Genomic DNA, 8,576 nt, shown 5'->3' on the forward strand with positions numbered 1-8,576 from the left:
ATATCCATATATATATATTCATATCTATATATTCATATATATATATATATTTATATATATATATATTCATATATATATATATTATATATATATTTATATATATGTATTCATATATATATATATATATTCATATATATATTCATATATAAATATTCATATATATATATATTCATATATACATATTCATATATATTCATATATATACATATTCATATATATATATTCATATATAAATATTCATATATATATATATTCATATATATACATATTCATATATATATTCATATATATATCCATATATATATATTCATATATATATATTCATATATATATTCATATATATATATTCATATATATATATTAATATATATATTTATTCATATATATATATTCATATATATATATATATTCATATATATATATTATATATATATATATTAATATATAATCATATACATATTGATATATATATATACATTCAGATATTTTCGTATATGTATAGATATATATATATTCATATATATATATTCATATATAATCATATACATATAGATATATATATATATTCATATGTATTAATATATGTATAGATATATAGATATATTTATATATATATATATTCATCTCTATATATATTCATATATATAATCATATATATTAATATATGTATAGATATATATATATATTTATATATATATATTCATCTCTATATATATTCATATATATAATCATATATATATATATATTCATATATATAGATATATATATATATTCATATATATGTATTCATATATATGTATTCATATATATATATATTCATATATATATATATTCATATATATATATTCATACATATATTTATTCATACATATATATATATTCATATATATATATTCATATATATATATATTGATATATATATATTCATATATATATATATTCATATATATATATTCATATATATATATTCATATATATATATTCATATATATATATATTCATATATATATTCATATATATATATTCATATATATATATATTCATATATATATATATATTCATATATATATATATATTCATATATATATATATATTCATATATATATATTCATATATATATATTCATATATATATATTCATATATATATATATATATATATATTCATATATATATTCATATATATATATATTCATATATATATATATATTCATATATATATATCATATATATATATATTCATATATATATATATTCATATATATATATATTCATATATATATTCATATATATATATATATTCATATATATATATATATATTCATATATATATATAATCTTATATATATAGATACATATATATATTCATATATAATCATATATATAGATATATATATATATTCATATATAATCATATATATATAGATATATATATATATTCATATATAATCATATATATATAGATATATATATATTCATATATAATCATATATATATAGATATATGTATATTCATATATATTCATATATATATAGATATGTATATATTCATATATATTCATATATATATATAATCATATATATTAATATATATATTCATATATATATATATATATTCATATATATATTCATATATATATAAATTCATATATATATATTCATATATATATATATTCATATATATATATTCATATATATATATTCATATATATATATTCATATGTATTCATATATATATATATTCATCTATATATATTCATATATATATATTCATATGTATTCATATATATATATATATTCATCTATATATATTCATATATATATATGTATATATATATTCATATATATATATTCAGATATATATTCATATATTTATATTCATGTATATATACTCCTATATAGTCATATATATATATTCATATATATATATATGTTTTTATATATATATGTGTTCATATATATAGTCATATATATATTCATATTTATATATATATTCATATATATATATATTCATATATATATATATTCATTTATATATATCCATATATATATATTCATTTATATATATCCATATATATATATATATTCATATATATATATATTCATTTATATATATATCCATATATATATATATTCATATATATATATATATATTCATATATATATATAGTCATATACATATATATATATATCCATATATATATATATATATTCATATATATATATATATATTCATATATATATATATATCTTATATATATATATATATTCATATATATATATAGTCTTATACATATATATATATATATATTCATATATATATATATATATATATATATATATATATATATATTCATACCAGGTTAAAGTATTCCAGAGGGTTAATTAACGGGATTAATAAAAGTGCTCAATAAAAGATGAGCTAGGTATATTTCTTATCAATATAAACAGATTTACATGGTCGTGACACTGAACATACTAATGTTTCGGACAAATGGCCGGTTTAAACCAGGAATTCTCGTCAGGCAACTTAATAATAAATGGTCGCGGAGAATGGAAAGATAGGGGAGAATATGCTGACCATATCTCTTCCGAACAAGTGTCAAGAGTACTGGGATCTTGGGGAGGCTTATTGACACCCAAATGTCAGTGGAGGCCAATGGCCACTGCTAGCAAGAAATCAATGGTAAGCGGCTGTTACGATAATGAAAATTCACTTGCATATGTTATCGAAATGGTGGAGAGTACTCGAAATCTAGGGGAGACTTGTTGTCACTCAGCTTCCAGGGAACATCACAGGTTGTTCTCAAGGAGAGATCATTTATGACCTTTTGTGAAAGCTCCTTGCGAGAGAATAATAATGTACGACGATCATGTTTTGTCTTTATATAATATATACCAATAGAAATGTTTGAAAAAAACGACTTTTCCTCGATGAAACATGAAGTATTAATATTTTTCCTTACTTTTAGATACTATTCATCCGGGGCAATGCTGATCAAGATTAACCCACGTTTGGGGTGTTTATTATGTAGGTTGGGACTTTTAGCTGGGCATACAAACATACTGAAATACAAACAACTGTCATTCTTATAATAGATATTCTGCGTGCATCACTATAAAACCTTGTTATCTTCACAATTGAAAAAGCTTGGGAGACTTAACTTCCGGTTAATTATCTTATGAGTTTGAAGACAATGGTTTTATCTCGAGTTGAGATCAATCAACTAATGGACTGACCCTGACGACTAACCTGACGCTTTGCTATTGTTTCTTACGTTTGTTTGTTTGTCCTTTTACGGTAGACGTACAATAAATAAAAAATAAAAAAACGGGTTCTGAATAATCAAAATGGCGGCTTTCTATTTCGGGTTCGGCACGTTCTTCCTTTTCTTTTTCTTCGACGCTTAAATCGCTTTGTTAATTAGTAATTGTATATTCTAATTAAAAATGCAACGATTTCAATAACTTTCCCTATTCCGATAAAATTACCGATTTTATTCTATATTCCCGATACCGATGCAATTACCGATTCCGATTCTTTTAAAATAATTAAATATTTAACTATAGAGATGCTATTGTTGTTGTTGTTTTTTTTCTTTTTTTTTTTTTTGTAGTATTGATAATGCGTACGGCAGAATCGCGTTGACACACCGGTTCTCATCAGATCACCGAAGTTAAGCAACGCTGAGCCTGGTTAGTACTAGATGGGTGACCATTTGGGAATTCTAGGCGCTGTGTGATCTCCGTTTATCTCGCCATTTGTTTCCACACGTCCTATACGTACACTTCACTTGCCATTGGTATTTAACAATGTCGACAAGAGAGGTGCGGTTGGAGACTGCGTTCCTCTTGCCACAAAAATCTAACACGCAAGTACCCCTGCGGTTGGTATCCATAGTCTGTCAAAGACTGAAGAAGCCTTACATGATAGTGTTACCGATTCTGTTAAACATTCCTCATTCTGAACAATTACCAATTCCGATGCAATTACCGATTCCGATTTCCTTTTAAATCTTGAAATATTTAGTATAGCGCTGTTGTTGTGTTCTTTAAATTTTGGATAACCGTAAAAAAAAAAGAGAAAGAAATATGTGCATATATTTTCACAAACGTAAAAATACAATAATGGACAGGAAATTATCTGCAGGTTTTAGTTTTACTTGTAATCTAATATATAAACAGCTATATGTCTGTCTGTCTGTTTCCATATGTTCAAACTCTATCTTTTTTTTACATGGGAGTCACCACTTATCAAGGCCCAGGAGCCACTCGGGGATAAGGGTTATTGTGTGTACACTAATCAGTGGGATAGTATCGTAGTAATAGTTAGTATTGGGAGTTTGATAAAGTGTCATTACTTAAAGTGGCGGTTCATCAGGAATTTGTTTGTGTTGGACTTGAAGACATCCAAGTTGAATTCGGGGGGGGGGAACAGGCAAGAGGCAGAGAGTTCCACAGCCGTGCAGTTCTGAGATAGAAGCTTTGTTCATGGAATTCCTCAGAAACTAAAAGTCACAGAGCAGGACTAGAGGCCTGCAATGATTGGATTTTTATGGGCCATTCTTTTATGGGTCTTTAGCTGGTTAAAATTGTTTTTAAGGGGTACATAAAGAGATAAAAATGTGCAAAAAGCGTTATACATTTTGTACATTAATCTTAGTTTATTTTCAATTTTTTAATATTTAAACAGTTCTTATGTGTGTACATTTGGTACAGTGGTAACGTCACCAGCTTTGAATGCTACAGTTTCGGTTTCGATCCTAGCTGATGGATTTAAAATACTTTCTTTTTTTTTAATTTTGAAATCACGACTGTATAATAATGTATACGAAATCTGAACAAATTAAAATATCATATTTAAGTGTATTTTACGACCGGGCAAAGCTAGTTTAAAATTAATAAATATTTATCATTTTATCATTGGTTCCATGAATGCAAAATTAAGCTTTAAAAAAATCCAATCTTTTTTGTAATCGAAAAATAGGCGTACATTTTTTTGGATTCCGGTGTCGATTTCGATATCTCAAAAAGTTCCGAGTTTTTCGATTCCCAATTCCGATTAATCGTCCCAGCACTAATTTTAATCTCTATTCACATAAAGTTATGCGTTTATATATTTTTATGTATACAATTCATTGCTAAACTAATTAATTGATCGTAACGAATTTTGAAAAACAACCGCAAGGTGTATGGTTGGGTAATGTTGGCTGTACTTAGTTTAATTTAGTGTTCATGTGGTAAGAAAGAAGTGTGTTTCTTTGTGAAATTTCAAATATCTTCAATTTTTACAAAATTTGAAACACTTGGTATTCGACATAAATTAATAAATATTCCCAAAATTTAACTTTCTTTAGAGTATTTTTAAATGTTTTAAAAGGCATGTTATAGAAACAACTTCCCATTTTAAAAATTCAAATATTTCAGATTTGCATTAAATTTGATTCATAGTTGTTTAACACAAATTAAGCAAGAATATCACATATGAAATTAATCCATGGAATGGTAATCTGATTGTATTCGAAGAATATGGGTTTATCAGAATGATTGATTTTTAAAACTGAACTCTGTCCGTTAACAATACTTTAAATTATTCTGTAGTATAATAGAATACATTACAGAACACCTCACCGCATGGATTTTTTTATTTGTAAATTAAAAAAAAAACCTACACGTTAACAATTATATTATTTTTTTCATAATTCCTATTCAAACGAATAAAAATTTACTGCATCAAATTATTTACTTCTCGAGTTACCGGTAGTCTTACTTAATAAACCACTTAAATGTACGGATGCTCAGTGTTGCAATAAACAGATTATCATTATAATTATATTTTTTAAAACTATTACATAACTAGCATAGAGACCCGGCGTTGTCCGGGATTGAATAAGGATCAATGAAGATTTCACACTAAAAAGAAGGGATTATTCAGAATCTTAACCGGTTAATCTGATAGGCCCGTAGCAAGCCTCAAGGGACGTAGCTTGAAGATAATCGGTAGATGTGTATTATTAAGGACCCTGCGTCAGTAGCGATTAACTCAGCTAGTGTGGATTTTGACGAGGGTCACATTTAGTGCATGTCAGGATAAACGTGATCTGCAAACAGAATTGTAACCAACTGTAACCTCGTTTACATATGTAAGCCAGAAATGTCGCAAAATAAAACAAACATACGTTACAGAATGGTTGTTTATTGTTTTCTTTTTCTTTTTTTCTTTTTTTTTTTTTTTTTTACTGCCCCAAACAAGACATATTGCCACTGAAACGTACTGGGTTACCGCGGTGGGTATCATATTTATAAGGAACAAGATGAATGAAAAGTTGGGCAGAAAGATGTTTGCCTACATTACTTTTAAGACTTAATTTCTGCATGTTGGTACTGTCGTGGAAATAGGGAGCCAGAAGGGAATTCCAAAAACCAGCAGTCTGAGGAGAGAAACGGGTATAATAGAAAATCTTCAGCATCCATGGATCTTTAGAGAGAAACGGGGGGGGGGTTCTGTTGGTCGTGAATATTCGGGTTGAGGATGTATAACTGCAACATCCTATAGGAGTGCTATATTGCAGCGATGCGACAGAGGCTGGATATTGATAGATAGAGCCGGGCCTATTATGTTAAAAATCTTTTTGGCACCCTGTCCAAGAGACCAGGTTAATGGTTAAGTTTGTGTATGTTTTTTTTATATGTGCATGTGTTTGTGCGTGTTTTTATATGTGCATGTATTCGTGTGTGTTTTTGTTGTGTTTGTGTATATGCGGTTATGTATGAATGTATGTGTAACTGTCTCAGTATCTTTATTTACGTGGGTTTATTTGCATGATTTTGTGCTTTTTTGAGTGTGTGTGTGTGTGTTTTGCATGTGTGTGTGTGTTTTGCATGTGTGTGTGTTTTGTATGTGTGTGTGTTTTGTATGTGTGTGTGTGTTTTGTATGTGTGTGTGTTTTGCATGTGTGTGTGTGTTTTGTATGTGTGTGTGTTTTGCATGTGTGTGTGTGTTTTGCATGTGTGTGTGTTTTGTATGTGTGTGTGTTTTGCATGTGTGTGTGTGTTTTGTATGTGTGTGTGTTTTGTATGTGTGTGTGTGTTTTGCATGTGTGTGTGTGTTTTGTATGTGTGTGTGTTTTGCATGTGTGTGTGTGTTTTGCATGTGTGTGTGTGTTTTGCATGTGTTTATGCATGCATGCTTTTGTGAGTATGTGTTTGTGTAAATTTGTGCGTTCGAGCGTGTTTGTGCGCTATTTTCAGGGGAGGGCGTGTGTTTGTGTGATTTTATGTGTGTTTGTGTGTTTTTTATGTGTGTTTGTGTGTGTGTTTTTATGTGTGTTTGTGTGTGTTTTTATGTGTGTTTGTGTATTTACGTTTATATGAGTGTGTGTGGGTTTGTTCGTGCATGTGTATTCATGTGCGTGCGTTTGTGTGTGTTTGTAAGTATAATTTAAAAGGGTGCGCGTTTGTGTAAATCCTGCGTGTGTTTGTGTATGTTTGCTTGTTTGCGTGAGTGCTCGTGTATGTATTTGTGTGTGTGTATTTATGCGTGTTTGTGTTTGTTTGTAAGTGTGCGCGTGCGTGTGGGGGCGCGTGGTGTGTGTGTGTGTGTGTGTGTGTGTGTGTGTGTGTGTGTGTGTGTGTGTGTGTGTGTGTGTGTGTGTGTGTGTGTGTGTGTGTGCGCGCGCTGAGGAACTACGTTCGGTAAAACTGGTTCTTGTATTTTGGGTAAAATTTGCTCACTAAATTAGTGATTGTTTTTTCCAATTGTTAAGAAAATTAAAACATGTCCACCAAGAAGATTGTCGGTCATTAATATATTCAAGGCGACGAAGTAACACGAGAAAAGAAAAACATTTTCGCTCCATATTTAGATTCAGATTATGCAACATAAAAGTACGATAAAATACAAAACTCAACTGATTTCAAAAAGCAAACTGTCAGAACACGTTTATATATATATACTAGCAGGCCGCCCAGCGTTGCCCGGTCGACAAATACAAATAGATATTAAATTTTAATCCAGACGGAAACTGAGACATGTGCATGCGAGTATTAGTTTTTTTTTTTCTCATCAGTTGACTTCTTGTAAGTAAAAAAATAAAATAAAATACTCAACCTGAGATCAAAACCAAAACATAGACAGCGAGTCAAGTAGAATAATCATTAGACCAGATTGACACGATCTTTAAAAAGTGTTTTCAAACCTACTTATTCTTAACATAATGAATCTGTCATGTTAAAGATTCACGCATGCGCATTCGTAAAACAGTTGACAAACAGATAAAAATCCGATGACCCCCCCCCCACATGTACCAATTTTTTAATTTTGATCTCTTAGGATCCATTTTTCCGGATGAAAATCGATTAAAGAGCTTTCCACATGTCTGAATACCCTATATGCCAAATTTCAAGTCTGTAGATCAAGAATTCGTTAGGTTTGATTTGAGAAGTGTCCTCATACACATTCTCACTTTTATAGATACACTATATATATATATATATATATATATATATATATATATATATATATATATATTTATTTATTTTTTTAATTTTTTTTTTGGAGCACTTTACGAGTGGCGGAC

The 8,576-nt window shown here is 27.8% G+C and overlaps 1 pseudogene; it reads left to right on the top strand.

Annotated features, from left to right (window-relative positions):
* The first annotated feature begins 3,624 nt into the window (after positions 1-3,624).
* On the top strand, positions 3,625-3,741 carry LOC145259999 (5S ribosomal RNA; annotated as a pseudogene).
* The last annotated feature ends 4,835 nt before the right edge of the window (positions 3,742-8,576 follow it).

The sequence above is a fragment of the Euprymna scolopes genome, chromosome 35, assembly GCF_053919585.1.
Source record: "Euprymna scolopes isolate OS-2025 chromosome 35, ASM5391958v1, whole genome shotgun sequence".
NCBI lineage: Eukaryota > Metazoa > Mollusca > Cephalopoda > Sepiida > Sepiolidae > Euprymna > Euprymna scolopes.